The sequence below is a fragment of the Macaca nemestrina genome, chromosome 10 (assembly GCF_043159975.1).
Source record: "Macaca nemestrina isolate mMacNem1 chromosome 10, mMacNem.hap1, whole genome shotgun sequence".
Taxonomy (NCBI): Eukaryota; Metazoa; Chordata; class Mammalia; order Primates; family Cercopithecidae; genus Macaca; species Macaca nemestrina.
The window spans coordinates 109,366,489-109,386,347 of NC_092134.1; positions in this window are offsets into that span (position 1 = coordinate 109,366,489).

The window sequence follows — 19,859 nt, forward strand, 5'->3', positions numbered from 1 at the left end:
TTGCAGATTTTGCAATTCCTAATTTAAAAAATAGAAGCAATCTATTTTAGTGGGGTTGCCTTAACAGTTTTATATAAGAATTATGCGTGAACATGTTAAGTAACACATTCCGATTTCTTTTGGTAGCTCATACTTAGAGTGACCCAATTCTTTATCTTATGTTTTATTTCTCCTCCTTCAGTTTATCACTTGGAATGCTTCAATTGCATTTCAGTAACAAAAAAGTTCAAAACACCTTATGCAATAAATGTTTTTATCCCATGTAACAGGAAGGCCAGGTTTAGGCTTGTGCTTGGTTATTACAGCAGCTCGTTGAAGACATCACGAACCCAGTTCCCTTCTTTTTTTTTTTTTTTTTTCTGAGACAGAGTCTTGCTCTGTCACCCAGGCTGGAGTACAGTGGCGCAATCTCAGCTCACTGCAGCCTCCGCCTCCTGGATTCAAGCCGTTCTCTTGCTTCAGCCTCTCGAGTAGCTGGATTACAGGCGCCTGCCACCACACCTGGCTATTTGTTGTATTTTTAGTAGAGACGGAGTTTCACCATGTTGGTCAGGCTGGTCTCGATCTCCTGACCTCGTGATCTGCCCACCTCGGCCTCCCAGAGTGCTCAGGTAACAGGCATGAGCCACCGCACCCGGCCCTTCTGTCTTTCAGCTGTACCATCCTTGACATCTTGGCTTCTGCATTCCAGTTGATCTCTTCATGTTTACAAAATGGTTGCAGCAGCTCCAAACATTCCATCTTCACAGAGCCATGTCCAAAGGCCAGAAGTATATACCTTTCTTTCACCTCTTTTATAAGTAAATTTTTCTAGAAGTCTCCATCCAATATCTTTTATTTCTTATTGCCCAGAATTGCATTGCACATCCATTCCTAAGCCAGTTTCTAGTGAGAAAGGTGCAACTACTATGCCTTTAAGCCAATTACATTTCACCCAAGGCTGGGCCTACCTCCCCTAAGGCTCGTGGAGTGTTTTACTGAGCAAGGGGGGAAAAAAAGGCTGTAGACTAGTCAGCCGACATTGATAACTGGATAACAGAGACACTCAATGAAGGAAGAATTCAACTTTTTGTTAGCAAATTGATTTCACCTGGCCTGTAAGAGCACCTTGGTTTTTCAAACCGTGCAGCTGTGTCTATTTAAATTTTTCTACTATGATTGTTGTGTTGCATTTAGGACCCAGTCCATGAAAATCTGTGGGTAAAGAATGATGGGCGAGCTAGGAACTGCAGTTAGCCCCGTGATTTCAGGGAGAAGAATAAAAGCGATGCTCAGTTTTACAACGGGGAGTGGAGGAAAAGTCATTTCAGAAGCTATGGTGCCTCTTTTCCATTGTCTCCTTTGCTTGACATCTACCATTTCTCACCTGGAAGTTGTAGTTATGGACCCGAAGTTGTACCTTCATTGACAGAATCATTCTGAAAGAAAGTTGGCCTGTGCCTGAGGTTGTTGGATAGTCTAGTTTCCCCACTGAGACATCAACCCTGGCAGTGTAGCCCAGTGGAGAGAACAGAATTTGAATTCTGACTTTGTCTCTGACTGGCTGTGTGACTCTACAGAGTCACTTTAACTTTCTGGGTGTCCATTTTACCTCAGTTCTTCGTAGGATTGTTGAGGGAATAAAATGAGATAATGTCAAAATGTCTGCCACCTGGGCACGCAAGAAAAGGTAGCGATTACTTCCTTCCGCTTGTAGATCTGGCTGCCACCCAGGGACCCCCGGGCTTGAACATCTGCCTCCTGCCCCTTCCACCCACCCCTGACCCTACCACCACCACCCATTTCATTCCCATGCCTTTCACCGGGTCCCAGGGATCATCCCAGAGCAGAAAGCAAATTCCACAGTGGCAAAACAGGAAATGATGAGGGGCGGGGGAAATGTACCTGCTTCATCTCCTCATTCCCAGCAGCCTCTCCTCATGGCTCCAGGTTTCAGTCATTTCTCTTGCGGATCTGTTATCCACAACCCCACAGTTCCTGAGCTCCCCATTTCCACACCAAACCCCATCCTTCTGGAGAACTCAAATCAGGAGTCTTCCAGGGACACAAAGTGAGGTGACTCCCCTTCTTGCTGCTAGGATTGCAGCAGGAGACAATGTGGTCTCGCTAACCCAGGTGGAAATAATATGTTTTCCTAGTTTTAAAAAGCATCTGTACTACCCAGGGTAAATAATGAATTAGGTCAGCCCAATAGTAATAATGGATTTACTTTTCTGGAAAAAAAAAAAAAAAAAAATTTTTTTGGAAGATAGCTTGGAGCCAGCACATGTTTTCTGTTCATATGAAAGTCAGATGTGACAAAGACTCTCATTGCCTCCACCATACCCTTTTTCTCCTTTTTCCAACACAATAGAAAGTCTAACAGAGCACATGCTACTCAGAATAAAGACTGCATTCCCTGGGCAACTGGCTCGGGTCCCCTTCAAAGCCGTGGAAGCTTTGTTGTTTCGCTCTTCACAATAAATCTTGCTGCTGCTCAAAAAAAAAAAAAAAAAAAAAAAAAAAAGACTGCATTCCCCCACCTCACAACGGAGTGAGGGCATGGGACTGAGAGCTGGTCCATGGGATGTGAGTGAAGGACAATCCAACAGCTTCTCAAAACCTTCCTTCAGAGATGGTGGGCACGTGTGTGCCCTCGCCCTCCTTTTTCCCCTTTGTTCATCCTGCCTGGAAGCTGTTGCTGCCCTCCTGAACCACAAGGATGGAGGCCACTCTTGTTATGGCAGTACAGTGACCTGAGAGGAGCCGGGTCACAGCAGCTCTGGATCCCTTACCTTCAGACATCTGCACATGTGAGAGAGAAATAAATTTTAATTGGGTTTAAGCTACTATTTTGTCTTTTATAAATCACACTCAAACTTAGTTGTAACTATTACTTCTTGACACCACATCTGGAGCAAAATCAAATTTTAAAAAAACAGGCCAGGAATGGTGGCTCATGCCTGTAATCCCAGCACTCTAGGAGGCCGAGGCAGATGGATCACTTGAGGTCAGGAGTTCAAGACCAGCCTGGCCAACATGGTGAAACCCGGTCTCCACTAAAAGTACAAAAATTAGCTGGACGTGGTGGCACGCACCTATAATCCCAGCTAGTGGGGTGGCTGAGACACGAGAATAGCTCGAACCCGTGGGGCGAAGGTTGCAGTGAGCTGAGATTATGCCACTGCACTCCAGCCTGGGCAGCAGAGCGAGATTCCATCTCAAAAAAAAAAAAAAAAATTTAAATTTCCAAACCCAGAAGACACAATGCCTCTGTCCTAGATTAGAACACCAACTAGAAGATTAACCTGCTAGTGAGAACACACAGAGAATTGAATTCAGTGAGTTAATTTTGGACTTTAGATCCCTTTATCCTGTTGATAATGCTCTTTACAAAGCAGTCTTCAGCCATGCTCTGAAATTAATTCTACTATATAGACACTACAAGTCCAAGAGGGAACTGAAAGGAACAGAACTGACCTAATGATGCCAAATTTCCCTTGGGAACCATACCTGTAAGGGGAAAAAAAAAAAAAAAGTAGTACCTAAAATAATTTATAAAACTATATAACTAGCCAATAGCCAAGATATGGAAACAAACGAAGTGTCTGTCATGGATAAATGGATAAAGAAAATGTGGTATATATGTATGTGTAGATAGATAGATAGATAGATAGATAGATAGATAGATAGATAGATAGATAAATACTATTCAGCCTTAAAGATGAAGAAAGTCCTGTCACACACTACAACATGGCAGAACTTTGAGGACATTGAGCTAAGTGAAATAAGCCAGTCACAAAAAGACAAATACTGAATGATCTAAGTTACATGTGGAATCTAAAAAGTCATAGGCTGAACATGTTGGCCCTTGCCTGTAATCCCAGCACTCCCTGCAATCTCAGGAGTCCAAGACCAGCCTGAGCAACACAGGGAGATCCCGTCTCTACAAAAAATTAGTCAGACATTGTGGCGTGCATGCCCTTAGTCCCAGCTACTCAGGAGGCTGAGGTGGCAGGATGCCTTGAGCCCAGGAGGTCAAGGCTGCAGTGAGCCACGATCACACCATTGCACTCCAGTGTAGGCAACAGAGTGAGACTCCATTTCAAAAAATAAATAAAAATTTAAAAATCATACTCGGTGAGGCATGGTGACTCATGCCTGTAATCCCAGCACTTTTGGGAGACCAAGGCAGGAGGGTCATGAGCTCGGGAGTTCGAGACCGGCCTGGGTAACAAAGTGAGACTCCCATCTCTACAAAAAAAGTCAAAAAACTAGATGGACGTAGTGGTGCATACCAGTAGTCCCAGCTACTCAGGGGGCTGAGGCAGGACAATTGCTTGAGCCCAGAAGGTCAAGGCTGCAGTGAGCCGTGTTCGTGCCACTGCATGAGCCTGGGTGATAGAGCAAGACCCTGTCTCAAAAAAAAAAAAAAAAAAAAAAGTCATATTATCACTATAAGAATGGTTATTGGGGGTGAGGGGTAAGGAAATGGGGAAATGTTGGACAACAGATACAAACTTGGCAGTTTTAAGGTGCATATGGTCTGGAGACCTAATGTACAGCACGGTAACTAGTTAATGCTGTATTGTATACTTGAAATTCTCTAAGAAAGCGATCTTAAATAGTCTCTCCAAAAAAAGCTAAGGTAATAGATTTGTTAATTAGCTTGATTGTAGTTGTCATTTCACAGTATATACATATATGAAAACATCACATTATACATCTTGAACATATATATTTTTTATTGGTCACTTACACCTTAATAAAGATGAGGGGTGGGGAAAATACTATGTAGCAAGCGAAGTCTGTTTGCTACAGTGTATTTGCTGATAGATGTCAAGAGGAAATGGTTTTCTGCCAAACTTAGGTCACATTTTTTAAAGACTTGCAGGGAAACCATAGTTGCCTAATACAATGTATCTGACAGAGGCAATGTTTGACAAAAGGCATCCAGCTTTTCATGTACATATTGTGTTTAGGAAACATTGCCAAGTCATAATAAACAGTCCTATGTGGATTTGTGGGATTTTTGCTTCATGAATCTTGCCTTTGGGCACTCGGCACCCTGTTTGACTTCTGAATTTCCTACTGTATCCCTGGGGCTAGATTTCTCAGCCCCTCACAGCTGGGTTTTGGACGCAGCTTAGGTGCTGCCAGTAGGATTAGTTGGGTAGGAAGGTGGAGGCCGTTTTCCAGGAGCTGTTATGGGTGGGGAGGAGGTCCCAGCGTAAGTCACCAGCCTCTAGTCACCAGCTTCCTGAGTGCCAGCAGCCTTGACAGTGGCAGATGTGGTGGCAGGAAGTGCAGCAGCCTGCCCCGACTTCTGCTCTTCCAGCCCTTTCCACAGTTGTATAATACAAGCACCCAGATTCCTGTACTAAATACTTTCTGGGTGTTGGGTGCACCAAACTCTCAAATCACTGCTGAAGAACTTACTCATGTAACCAAACACCACCTGTTCCCCAATAACCTATGGAAATAAAAAAAAATTTAAATACTTTCTGCAAATATCTAGAGTGAATTGTGTTTTCTGCACTAAACCCTGGTACATATTCTAACCATTTTTATTTTCTAGGAATTGGAATAATTAATTTACTGGAAAAGCCTAATCTTGTTTGTTAATGGAGTTTTTTTTAATGTTTATAACATTAAAACAGGGATCTTTGGGCTGGGCACGGTGGCTCATGCCTATAATTCCAACACTTTGGGAGACCAAGGCAGGTGGATCACTTGAGGCCAGGAGTTCGAGACCAGCCTGACCAACATAGCGAAACCCCATCTCTACTAAAAATATAAAAATTAGCCAAGCATGGTGGTGGGCGCTATAATCCCAGCTACTAGGGAGGCTGAGGCAGGAGAATCGCTTGAACCAAGCAGGCAGAAGTTGCAGTGAGCTGAGATCACGCCACTGCACTCCAGTCTGAGCAACAGAGTGAGACTGTGTCTCTAAATAAATAAATAAAGAGATCTTTGGCCAGGTGCGGTGGCTCACGCCTGTAATCCCAGCACTTCAGGAGGCCAAGGTGGGCAGATCACGAGGTCAGGAGATCGAGACCATCCTGGCTAATACAGTGAAACCCAATCTCTACTAAAAATACAAAAAATTAGCCAGGCGTGGTGGCACATGCCTAGAGTCCCAGCTACTCAGGAGGCTGAGGCAGGAGAATCACTTGAACCCGGGAGGTGGAGGTTGCAGTGAGCCGAGATCATGCCACTGCACTCCAGCCTGGGGGACAGAGTGAGACTCCGTCTCAAAAAATAATAATAATTAATAAATAAAGAGATCTTTAGTATGTCATAAAGATTTTTATTTTTTAAACATTAAGCTTAAATATCTGGTCATTTTCACATACAAATCTAGTAGTTTTTTCTATAAGGCTTTTACTTGATCTTAGATTAATATTTTAATAATGGATATGTTTAACAGAGTAATTTACCCCCAAATAATTAACACCTTAATTAATTAAATTTAGTAATAAATAGATTGGTAAATAAGTATGTTAAACTATAATAACATAATTTCAGTGTTTCTCAAGGCCTTCACACCTAACAGGGTAGACCCAGACATTTAACAAACCAAACTCACCTAAACACTTAAATGGTGCTTACCAACCTGAGAAACCTGAGCGTAAAGAGATAATACATCTGATGCCTTTAAATATTCAAATACTATTTATAAACCAAATACTTTCATCATGAAAATCACAAGACAAATATTAAACATTAAAATCCCAACTACAAAATTTCAGATTATCTTAAATAGATTAGATGTGTTAAATAACATACATAGGCAGATTATAATGATTATTTTTAAACTGAACACTGAGCGTACATAGAAGTATTAATATTATTTTTTTATTTCTGTCCTAATTTCTGTTATAGTTTCTGAGTCTTTGTGGGATTATATCGTTACCTATAACTAAGGAAAGCAGATTTATAGTCTCAGGGTAGCTGAGTCCAGTTGGTGTGAAATCAAGGACGAAAAAGCTGCCGCAGATCTAGGTACAGTCAGAGATTCTAGCCCTGGACAAGGGGTCTGGTTGCTGGTTCCATTCAATTCTCCCTAAGCTACAGAAGCCCTCTCTCCCCTTCCCACAAATTTTTCTTTGTAGAGTGATGGGACTTTTGAAGCATGTGCTTTTTCTTGCTACCTAGTCTCCTTACCCAACCTCTTACACCACTGTATTATCTTAGATGGGGTGCATACCTTTCTCATACACACGCGCACACACACACACCCCAAACTGAGGTTGCAACTAATCTCTTTCCTGCCTCATTAGAGTTCACTGAATCCTGCAAGCACACACACGTTGCAATTAATCTTTTTTATGCTTTACTTTGTTACCTATCTCATCAGCCATTACCTTTTTAAAAACATTATATGGACATTGCTTACTTTTGGCCCTGATTCCAAAAAATCTAAAGAAAATTAAAATTTAGAGAACAATACTCCTTTAAAAAGAAAAGAAAAACTTCCTTTTTTCCTCCTAGGGAAAAACCATTGCCCCTGAGAGCTTAATAGCTTTGAGCTCATGGGAAATGAAGAGCACTTCCAGGTCTGGAATTTACATCCTACTTCAAAGACATGTTTCCTAGATCGAGAATACTTAGCAGTTCGAGATGTTTTAAAATCATTTCTGAACAAGCCCCTACTGGGGCTTTTACTTTCAAGAGTTTGAAATTTTGGCAAGCAGATGCTTAAAGCTATTGATTTGTTCTGTCTTTAGCTACTGGAACTTATCACTGAAAGCTGAGATTTCATGCAGGAATTTCTTCTGTATCAGGAAAACAGTAAGAGAAAGGTCATTTCTAGCAATACTATGCTTAGCAAATTAATCTTTTTTTTGAAATACTATTCACCACATTAGTACAATACAAAAACCCAAGCAGTTAGCCAAAACTCCTCATTCTTAGAGTTGTGGGCTGAAGTTCAACATTTCTTGACTCACTGCCCATGATTCATTATTTTGAAAAGTTGTGTTTTGGGCTCAGACCCCACCTTTGATAATCACAGCATTAAAATTCAAAAATGATGGTCAAGGTTATTTATGTGGTGACCGTACACAAAATTTATTTCTGTATTCCACAATTCTTTATTGATTCTTGCTTATCCTTTTGACTTTGTAGTTTTAAGAAAACATTACCTTATACAGTCTTTCAAGTGACATAGAGTTTATCGAACAATTATAATGTGTTTGAATTTTTTAATGTTACTGTGTCCTGACAAAAAACAACCATAATTTGGGGATAAATGTGTCAGCAGCAAAAGTATGCATCTGGGTCTGCAGCAACCGCAGTGCTTGCCTCGGCAGAAGAAAGCATTCGACCGACGGATATAAGGCAGAAGGAGAGACCAAGGCAAGTTTTACAGCAGGAGTGAAAGTTGATTAAAAAGCTTTAGAGCAGGAATGAAAGAAAGGAAAGTATACTTGGAAGAGGGCCACCTGGGCAACCTGAAGGACATGTGCCCCATTTGACATTTTGACTTGGGATTTTATAAGTTAGCTTGTTTCTGGGGTCTTGTGTTACTTCCCACGCGCCCAACTCCTGAGATGGGGAAGCGGCTGGTCACCAGGTTCAGGTGTTTCCTATCTATTAGGAGACTGCTGTTTCCTAGTGTCAGCTGTGACCAGTTACTAGAGAGACAGTTAACGACCATTTGACGATCATCTGTTGGTCATCTGACATTCCTGATGTGTACGTGGTGTGTGGGGGGCAAGGGGAGCCCTCTCCTGCCCTGCTCTTGCCCGACTAGCTACCTACAGTAACAAATGGAGTCTAAGGAAGTGATATAATGAAGACATTCCTATCCCCCTAAAAAACGTTCCTGCTTGAATGAGATGTTTGTATCTGGTTTGTCATAGTACCTGAAATTCAACAATTGGAGATTAAGGCTTTGATTAAATGTAATCTCTTTTAAAATGCAAATTTTCTTAGACAAGTTACACCAAAAGTTTAACCAGCATCAGAAGACTATATAGAGCAAATCAATGGCATTAACATAATAAATCATCACACAACAGAATAATATACAGTAAAGAAAAAGAAGGAGCTGTGGCTACAAGCAACAATGAAAATAAATCTAAATTTATGTTAAGCAAAAGACAAAAGTATAAAGTAAGTGTGATTCCATTTAAAGTTCAAAAACAAAACTACAAAAATTAATCATACATATTTTTCTAGCTTTGGAAAGCTATAAAGGTACAGAAGGAGCAGGACTGAACATTTTTCAAATAAAAATGCTATGAAGAGTTGCCAGTAAAAATTAACACCAAACCTAGGTCAGCAGTTACCTCTACTGGGGAGATTTGTCAGGGGCTCCCAAGGTATTGAAAATGGTCTAATACTTACACATAAAGTACAAGTTTTCTAGTGTGATATATGTCATGTTTTAAAAGTATAAAACTAGTTTTATTTTTTAAATAAGTTATGTATATTTAAGGTATACAACCTGATGTTATGGGATACATACAAATAGTAAAATGGTTACTGCAGTGAGGCAAATGAACATATCCATCATCTCACATAGTTTCCCAATTTTTTGTTGCTTTGTGGCAGGAGTAGCTAGAATCCACTCGTTTAGCAGGAATCCCTACTACAGCACAGTCTAATTTCCTGCCGTCTTCATGTGGGACATTAGCTCTCTAGACTTTTTCATCCCGTACATCTGCTACTTTGTAAGCTCTGACTGCATTTCCCCACTTCCTCCTCCTGCCCCCAAACTCATTTAAACATTAAAGATGGGCTGCCATGATTCAAAACTGGAGGGGTAGAGCTTGAGGCCCAGCCTCAGGCTCCTCATATCTCTAGTAGAGGCCATGGTGCGCCACTAAAGATCCTCTGTTCTGGGTCTGAAACAGACAGCCCAGCTCCTGGGAGTGTTGGCAGCACCATTTCTCAGCTGAGTCTCTCTCAGGGACTACCCTTTGGCTGAAAACAGCCATAGCCCAGGCTGGGTGCAGTGGCTCACGCCTGTAATCCCAGCACTTTGGGAGGCCAAGGTGGGCAGATCACCTGAGGTTGGGAGTTCGAGACCAGCCTGACCAACATAGAGAAACCCCCATCTCTACTAAAAATATAAAATTAGCCAGGTGTGGTGGTGGGCACCTGTAATCCCAGCTACTTGGGAGTCTGAGGCAGGAGAATTGCTTGAACCTGGGAGGCGGAGGTTGCATCAAGCTGAGATCACACCACTGCACTCCAGCCTGGGCAACAGAGCGAGACTCCATCTCAAAAAAAAAAAAAAACAGCCCAAGGGCATGCCCTCTTCCTGGGGAAGCCCATATACACAGACTGGTAAAAATATAAAGGTTCAGCCCTTGACCCCCAATAGGATACACATGTGATGACATAAACTTGCAAAATATTAGAATACTTAGGGTTGACTAAATGCCAGCTACATATCACTGAAAACAGATGTCATTCTTTACAGCGTCTTCTCAAAAGTGCATACTATTGTCAAGAACCTTTTGCTGAGATGTTTTTCATCAGCGGTCTCTTATAGTAACAAATATGTTTTAACATTCTAGAATACAAATTCCATGATGGAATTTTCAGTTTTATTTGTATATGAGGATTTGAGGCATTCTTTCCTAAATGGAATTAAAACAAAATAAAGTATACAAGCCTAAAGTTTACTTTTTAAAGAAATATTACCAATGCAAATGATACAACTTCAGTTTGCTATGACCAGGCTGCTGGTTAAGGGCTGATATTTAGAGGCAAGGAATTAAAAAGTCAAAGGGACAGGACATCTGGAGTGTGACACCAGTATTTATCTTTCAGTCTTGTTGGAAAATCAGGTAGGACCTTCCCAACTGTGTTAAATAGAAGATTCCACCCTTTGGTCAGTTCTGCTTAACAAGATGAGCTCTGAGGGGGACTCTTAATTTATGCAACAAACGGGGAATTTTGAGAGAAGTGGAAAGCCTGTATTTTGGCTGAGAGTGGAAAAGAGTACAGAAATTATCTGAAGGCTGCTGGGTTTCGAAATGTAAACCCTCACTATCGTTTGTCTCCTTCCTTCAATCTTTATGAATAAAATGTTCATTCAGACGTGAACTCTGGAAACCTACCCACCCAGAATTTCTAGAAACTCCATTGGCTCGGGAATTTATCTGGCAAAATTTTCCCTCTCTAAAAATGGCACTAAGAGGCCAGGCACAGTGACTAACACCTGTAATCCTAGCACTTTAGGAGGCCGAGACAGGCAAATCACCTGAGGTCAGGAGTTCAAGACCAGCCTGGCCAACCTGGTGAAACCCCGTCTCTACCAAAAACACAAAAATTAGCCGCCACCCTGAGTCCACTAACTAGAGCCATATGAACTTGTCACATTTCTCCAGATCTTTCGTGCAAGTCCTTTCATAATTCTATGTCTTTGCTCACACAGAACTGTTCACCTGAAATATACTTTCCCCCATTTCTTCACCTGGCCAACTTCCTTTCATCCCTCAAGATGTAAATCAAAAGAAATTTTTGTGATGTCTCAGATACCCCAAGCAGAGTTGGTTGTTCAAATTGTTTTAAAGTTCTAAGGTCCAGCTACTTTACCGTTCACTGTCCGTTTCCCCTGCTGGGCAATAAGTGGATTGAAGTTAGTATTGGTGGATTGAAATTAGTATTGGTGTCTTGGTCATCTGTGGACATTCAGCTTCTCAAGCAAGGCTGGGCACAGAATAGGCACTCCATAAATGTTAATCATTGAATAGGTGAATCAATGAAGATACAATCCTTGTATTTTGAAATAAATATTGCCTCTGCAATCTATACTGTGTAGGGCCTCCTTCTTTCCTCCTTCTCTTCCCGCCTAGTTATCACTTAAAGATGTATGGAATGTTTAAAACCTTAAGCCAGGCCTTGGGAAAACAGTGAGTCCTTTACTCTTTCCTAGTAGCATCCTTGGGTCAGTTGCTCCATTCAACTTACCACCTTTACCAGTATGATTTCTCATTGTTTCCACACTTTAAAGTGTGACTATTACTTTTGCCCATTGTAAAGCAGGGGTAGTGTTATTTTTAATGTCTTAATTTACTAGAAGTGTCCTTTGGCCCTTGCTCCCCACATCTTACCCACTTTTTTCTGTTTTGGTAAGGACTCTCAGGTTGGCCTTTCTGTACCTTTCTCTGACTCCCAGGACCTTTCTCCTGTGCCATGGTGCCATGGCACATAGTAAAATTCTACACAGGGGAAAAGCACAAGCATTAAACCAAGTCTCTTAAACATATGTGTATGTCTCTTGCACTAAAACCACCTAAATCCTTTAGGGAATATGGGCAAAGCCATGGGGTAAATGCAGTCACTCATTATAAACAAAAGCAGCTACATCAATGCAAGAAAATACCTCATAGATACACGTATATGACATAGTACAGAGGCTAAAAACTTAGACTTTGAAGCCAACCAAATCTAGGTTCAAATCCCAGCCCTCCCATGTAACATCTGAGTTGCCTCAACTTCATTATCTGTAAATTGGTACTAAAATGATACCTATGTCATAAATACATTACACCTGCCAGCATGGTCTTAGGTCATCACCTATTAAATGAAACATTTTGGCTAGAAGATCAGCACATTTCTTCCAGCTCTAAATTATCCTGTGATTTTGTTACCATATATGTTCCTCTATTTCTTCTCTTCATTCCCTCCTTAGATTTGTAAAAGAAAGGGAATTAACTATCATTGTCGATGACCAGTCTTTTAGGTTTGCCACTGATTGACAGTTCCCTTTCCCTAAACTCTGATTTCCCATGGGCACATACACAAGTACTAGTGATAGCCCAACAACATCTATCAAAGCTGCTAAACTGCTTTCTTTTGGATAGGGGTACTCTTAGATCAAAGATTAGGTTGAATATTGTTTTCGGTATTTCAGAAACACTGGTTTCTAGTCTTCCAGGTGATAAAGCATCAGACAAGAGAATTGTGACTATCTTCAGCAATGGTTTAAACCCCACAAGAAGACTATGATTACTTCTAGGTTATTCCCCTTAAAAATGTGGATATTTTTGAAGAGAACTCAAAACAGAATCAAACAGTTGTGGGGAAAGACCATCTAAAAACTTTTTTTTTTTTTTTTTTTTTTTTAAGACAGAGTCTCACTCTGTTTCCAGGCTGGAGTGCAATGGTGTGATCTTGGCTCACTGCAACCTCCACCTCCTGGGTTCAAGCAATTCCCCTGCCTCAGTCTCCCAAGTAGGTGGGACTACAGGTGTGCACCACCACACCCAGCTAATTTTTTGTATTTTAGTAGAGACGGGGTTTCACCATGTTGGCCAGGATGATCTCAATCTCCTGACCTCGTGATCCACCCGCCTTGGCCTCCCAAAATGCTGGGATTACAGGTATGAACCACTGCGCCTGGCCCATCTAAAAGCTTTTCAAAAACTAAGATCAGCTAGGCACAGTGGCTCATACCTGTAATCTCATCACTTTGGGAGGCCAAGGCAGGCAGATCACCTGAGATCAGGAGTTCAAGACCAGCCTGGCCAACATGGTGAAACCCCATCTCTACTAAAATTACAAAAATTAGCTAGGTGTGGTGGCGCACAACTGTAGTCCCAGCTACTCAGGAGGCTGAGGCAGGAGAATCACTTGAGCCCAGGAGGCAAAGGTTGCAGTGAGCTGAGATTGCGCCACCGCACTGCAGCCTGAATGACAAGAGCAAAACTCCATCTCAAAAAAAAAGAGAGAAAAGCTAGGCGCAGTGGCTCACTCCTGTAATCCCAGCACTTTGGGAGGCCAAGGCAGGTTGATCACAAGGTCAGGAGATCGAGACCATCCTGGCTTACATGGTGAAACTCCGTCTCTACTAAAAATACAAAAAATTAGCTGGGCGCGGTGGCATGCACCTGTAGTCCCAGCTATTCGGGAGGCTGAGGCAGGACAATCGCTTGAACCCGGGAAGCAGAGGCTGCAGTAAGCTGAGATCACACCACTGCACTCCAGCCTGGGTGACAGAGCGAGACTCTATCTCAAAAAAAAAAAAACAAAACAAACAAAAAAAAAAAACAAAAACTAGAATTATTAACCTTAGTAAGAAGTGACAGAAGGCAAACTTAATAATGGTCTTCAGACCTAAAAGCTTTTTGCAAAAGAATAATAACAAACAGTTTTGAATCTCTCTTGGGTGCAAAACAAGAAAATTCCTTTTGTGATTGCGTGGCAATGCTTGCAAATGTACTTGTTACTTTTCCTTATGGCTGTTTGCACAAAATAGTCTCATTTCCTTGTATCTTGTTTTCTTGGTCTTTAACTAACATTTATTGGCCTTTTAAATGCAGGTATATTCATTATGAAAGAGCAGTTTCTAATCTGCTTCCTCTTACACAGCTATAAAATCCAAAGCAAATGATAAGAAATATGGGCGTGTGAGCTTTTTGCTGGGCAGTCTGCCGAAAGTCTACATTTTCACAGCCAGCGGGGCCCTAAGTTAAAGGTCGCTGTTAGGAGGAGAGCTGGGACCAGAACATCCCATAGGAGTCCTTCCCTCTTATCTACTGAGAGGATGGACTGGGCCATTACCGGGAGCTTAAAAACATGTCCATCTTTTTACTCAGCATCATGCAAAGGAAGAGTCCACACACCTCTCATGGGAAGAGAAGAAAAAAGAATGCTTCCCCTTTGTCTGTTTCTGAGGACATACAAGTCATCTAGACCACTACAATCCTCACTGATTGGAGGAGAAAAGCAGTTCAGGGCAAAAGTGGTTGCAGGACAGAAATACAATAAATAATAAAGGACAGGTGTGTCCACCCTTGCTAAAAATGTTACACATGATATGTTTCTTGTCGACAACCTTATAAAGTAGACATTATTATCACCATATTTTAGATGATGAAGCTGAAACTCAAAATGGCTAAATAACTTGCTGAAAGTCACAGCCAGAGAAAAATGGAGCTGAGATTCAAGACCACCTTTATTTTACTCCGAAGCCCATTTCTTACCCGCACTGTACGGCTCCCCCGATTCAGAAGGACTCTCATCCGAACGCTCTCAGGCCGGTCAAGCTGCAGAGCAGGACAAGGGCTGCAAGGGTTGGCATGGACCAGCTCTCAGAGAAAGGAGACATCTGGTTAGCAGGACTTTCACCAGCAGCGCAGAGATCAAAATGCAAGTGTTGAGCTAACCGTCACCCGAGAATCCCCACAAAATTCAAACCCTGGGTAAGCAGGTCAGAGTGAAGAATTAAAGCCCCTAGCCACAAGATCTTGGCTAAGAGGTCTGCATGCAATGACCTCAACTGAGGAGAAGCATTATCGGGCAGTACAAGATCCAGGCTGGATTCAAGGCTTACACCAGCTATGAAAAACAAGAGTAGAACTGAGTGTAGACCTGTTTGGATTGGGATCAGCATCACAGAATCTTTAAAAGAAAAAGGTATCCACAGAGTAGGAACACAGAACTGACTCATTATCCCAGAACAGGGCATTGCTGTCCTCTGTTCTTGCTTTAAGTTGCATTTGATACGTGGATGAATACTGTCAAGGCAGCATGTTTAGCTCTCAAAGCAAGGCAAGGCTCTGTGTTGTGTTACAGGGCAAAGACTTGGTCCACTGCAGAGGCTTCAAAGTTCTAATAGAACTGATATAACCATACAGAGAGATGATATTCATAATGACCTGTGCCTTTCCCCAAATGGTTCCCCCATTTGGTATGCTGGCTTTTGGGTATATTTATGCAAATCCCAATTTCAGGCACCAGTGGTCTTGAGCAACAGTTGCAGCCACTCCTTAGCCTTGGTATGTTTTCAATCCAAACTCGAGGCTTCTTGATGTCATCTTTTCCTGCCAGTAGGATTTCATTTATACCCTAAATGCTTTCCACCAGAGATAATGCTGAACAATATCCTCTACTCAGTAGATTAACTTCATTTGAGGCATTAACAATAGTGTCTTTTTAGCCAAAGCAGCACACCTGGAAGAACAAAGCAAGTTTTTGTTGTTGGCGGTGGTGGTGGTTGTTTGTTTTTTGTTTTTCCCTGCAAACTTTACCTCCTCGGTTCAAGCGATTCTCGTGCCTCCGGCTTCCAAATAGCTGGGATTACAGGCATGCATACCACGCCCAACTAATTTTTATATTTGTTGTAGAGCTAGGGTTTCGCCATGTTGACCAGACTGGTCTCAAACTAGTGGCCTCAAATGATCCGCCCGCCTTGACCTACCAAAGTGCTGGGAATTATTTTCACAGGAACTGTTTGTTCAGATGAGGAACAAACAGTTCCTGTAAAAATAATTTATTCTTGCTTTTTGGTTTATAAAATATAACATTACCATTCTTGATTCCTTTATCTCCCTCTCTTTCTTCCATTCTTCCTTTCTTTCCTTTCCTTCCTGTTTCTTTCTTTCCTTTCTCTTTCCCTTTTCCCTCCCTCCCTCCCTCCTCCTTTCCTTCCCTTCCTTCCTTCCTTCCTTTCTCCCTCCCTCCCTCCCTCCCTTCCTCCCTCCCTTCCTTCCTTTTTCTGACAGGGTCTTGCTCTATCACCCAGGCTTGAGTGCAGTGACACAACCATAGTTCACTGCAGCCTCAACCTCCTGGGCTCAAGCAATCCTCTCACTCCAGACTCGAGTAGCTGGGAACACAGGCATATGCCACCAACACCACCACACCCTCCTAATAGAGATAGAGTCTTGCCATGTTCTCCAGGCTGGTCTCAAACTCCTTGGCTCAAGTGATCGGCCCACCTCGACCTCCCAAAACGAAAAAAAGTAAAAACCAGAAAACATTACCCTTCTTTCTTTAGGCTTTTTTTTGTTTTTTGTTTTTTGTGGTTTTTTTTGGGGGGGTTGTTTGTTTGTTTGTTTGTTTTCAGATGGAGCCTCACTCTGTCACCCAGGCTGGAGAGCAGTGGTGCGTCACTGCAACCTCAGCCTCCTGGGTTCAAGCAATTCTCCTGCCTCAGCCTCCTGAGTAGCTGGGATCACAGGCCGCACCACCACACCCAGCTAATTTTTTTTTTGTATTTTTAGTAGAGACAGGGTTTCACCATGTTGGCCAGGCTGGTCTTGAACTCTGGACCTCAAGTGATCCTCCTGCCTTGGCCTCCCAAAGTGCTGGGATTACAGGTGTGAGCTACCATGCCCACCCACCCTTCTTTCTTAAAGCAAACGTTTTTTGAAGTCAGAGCCACTGCAGATGTATAATGCAGAGTTTATAGGTTTAGGGTGGAGTTTAGAAGCAGGGCTTACCTCTGGGTTATCTCTGTGCCCAACTCAGGACAAGGAAGTGATAAACCCAGAAACTCATTTATCTAACATGAGTTGCTTTTGAATTTATTATTGAGAATCATCATCATGTTTTGTGTTAAAGATTACATACTAACCATATCTTTCACCTTTCTTCCTATATTTGACTGTTACAACAGTTAATTGGGTCAATAAATGAATATGTGAGCTCTTTCTACCAATAAAGCATTATGCCTGGCATTGTAAAGGACACATTACTCAGTCTCATTTATTGCTGGCTTCTACCTATTAAAAGTAAAAAATCACATACCCTTTGATCAGTAGTGGAAGTTTTAGGAATTAATACTACAAATGCATTAGTACCTATGTACACTGGCATATGCAAGAGTATTCAAACAGCAGTGTTTGTAACAACTAAAGACTAGTGCTATTGATTATCAATAGTATTGGTTAAATAAATAAAGTTATAGCTTTTTATGACATTATTTAAAAGAATGCAGTTGTTCTTCCTGTACTGGTTGGAAACTTTGCCAAGATATGTTAAATGGAAAAAAGAAAGATGTAGAAGCATCTATATGGGATGTTATTATTAGTCTTATGTATGATATATCTGAAAAAATGCAAAAGAAGCTGGTAACAATGGTTGTCTTCTGAAAGAAAACTGGACCTGTCTTTAAATGCCTCATATTTGGCTCATAGGCTTTTGATATTAATCCCAGGATAGGATGGTCAAATGGCTAAAATCACAGCTCTTATTATGTATTAAAGAGTCATTTTTATAATGAGAAGTAGTACAGGTTTTATTTCTATTCACATCTCTTTTATGTATTTTTGCATGTGGGAAATCCCAATTTACTTTCCAGTTTTCCACCCAATTAGCAACTTATCCAGTCTTTGAATAGCTTCCAGGTCCTTTCCATCTTGGGCAGAATCCAAGTGGGCTTTGAAAGAAATCACTCCCTCCTTGTTTTTTTGTGTATCATTTCAATATTGCCAAGAACACTATCTTGTAAAGTCAGCATGAATACCTCTGTTCTTACATGTTAAACTATGATGGGAGAAAACAAGACCACAAATAAGGGAGAGCAAAAGGAAAGAAATACGATGGAAATCCAAAGAGAACGAGAAAAATCAAGGATTAAGTTAGCTGGGGTCTGAAGTAAGAAGGATTATGTGTGTGCATTAAGAAACTAAAAAAACCATTAAACTCTAGTTTTAAAATATTACCAAGAGGGGAGCCAAGGGAGATTTACCACTGCAGGGGGTTGGCTCATTTGCACTTTGTTCAGCATTGCAAGGCATTCATCTTAAAATGGGGAATAAGCATTCCTTAGAGGGTGCAAATTTATCCACTGGGATACAAGATGGAAAAATTAGAATTTTTAATTTTATATTTTCAGTTCACTTTGTGGATGTTTTATTAGGTACATAATACATATTATTTCAGTAGGATACGTTTAATACATGCGTACACTGAAATATTGGCTGCCCAAACTTTATTGATAAGGGTACATGATGAAAAAAGGTTTGGAGGTCACTGGACCAGTGCTCCAGGCTAAGAATTAGAGAAAACAGATGGGAAGACATTTGCTTCTTTGGTGTCCAGGATTAGTGAAATGAAGGCAGAGGACTGTATGAGAATAAGACACTAGACATTTTAGGAAGCTCAGGACAGGCTCTAAGCCAGATAAAATTCTATGGTTTTATTGTAATTTAGTAAACTACACATATTTACGTTCTAAAAAAATCCTTATAACCATAGCTTTTTTTCTACACTAAGCTACAGAATACCACCCTGGTGGTGACTTGGGATTTAGGCACTGCAGAGAAAAGATCAAAGGGACAGGAGCGATAATTGAAATTTTAGCCCTAAAGGAAAAGTATCTTTAATCTCTAAAAGACCACAAATGAAGTTTGGCAGAAAACAGGGATAAAGTTCTAAGGGTTCTTTGGCATTTTATCATTCATTCAACCAAAAATATTTATGGAGACACATTTACTTCCACCAGGATGGAGTAACTGGTTTGCTGGACTTGTCTTTTCACTATAAACAACTGAAAAAATAAGATACATGAAACAACTGTTTTTAGACATTCAATAACAGGCTTTTCAGGACTTTGATCACAGTGAGAAAAGAATAAAATAAGGTCAGCTCATCATCTGAGCTTTCCAGTCCGCAGCATCTGTAAAGGGAATCCAATCAGTGAACAACAGTTGTAATGACATAAATAACAGACAGCAGCAATCAGGAACATTGAAGAAATGTTCTCATTGGTTGAGGCACCTGTAAAATGGTAACATATAAAACTGTGTGAATCGTTTGCTTTAATTTAACAAATAACAGCATAAATAACAAAAAATACGTAAATACAAATACATACCTGAATGTATTGCAATAACAATTTCATTCTCACTCATGTGAATTCTAACATGCTGCTATGCTTGAACATCACCTCCAAAACTCATGTTGCAATTTAACCCCCAGTGTTGCAGTATTGAGAGGTGTGACGTTTAACAGGTGTGGAGGTGTGGCCTTTAACAGGTGATTGGATCATGAGGGCTCAGCCTTCATGAATGGATTAGTCATAGATTAATGGGTTATCCTGGGAAGGGAACTGGTGCCCTTATAAGCAGAGGAAGAAAGATCTGAGCTAGCACATTAACACACTCAGTCCTCTGGCCATGCAGTGCCCT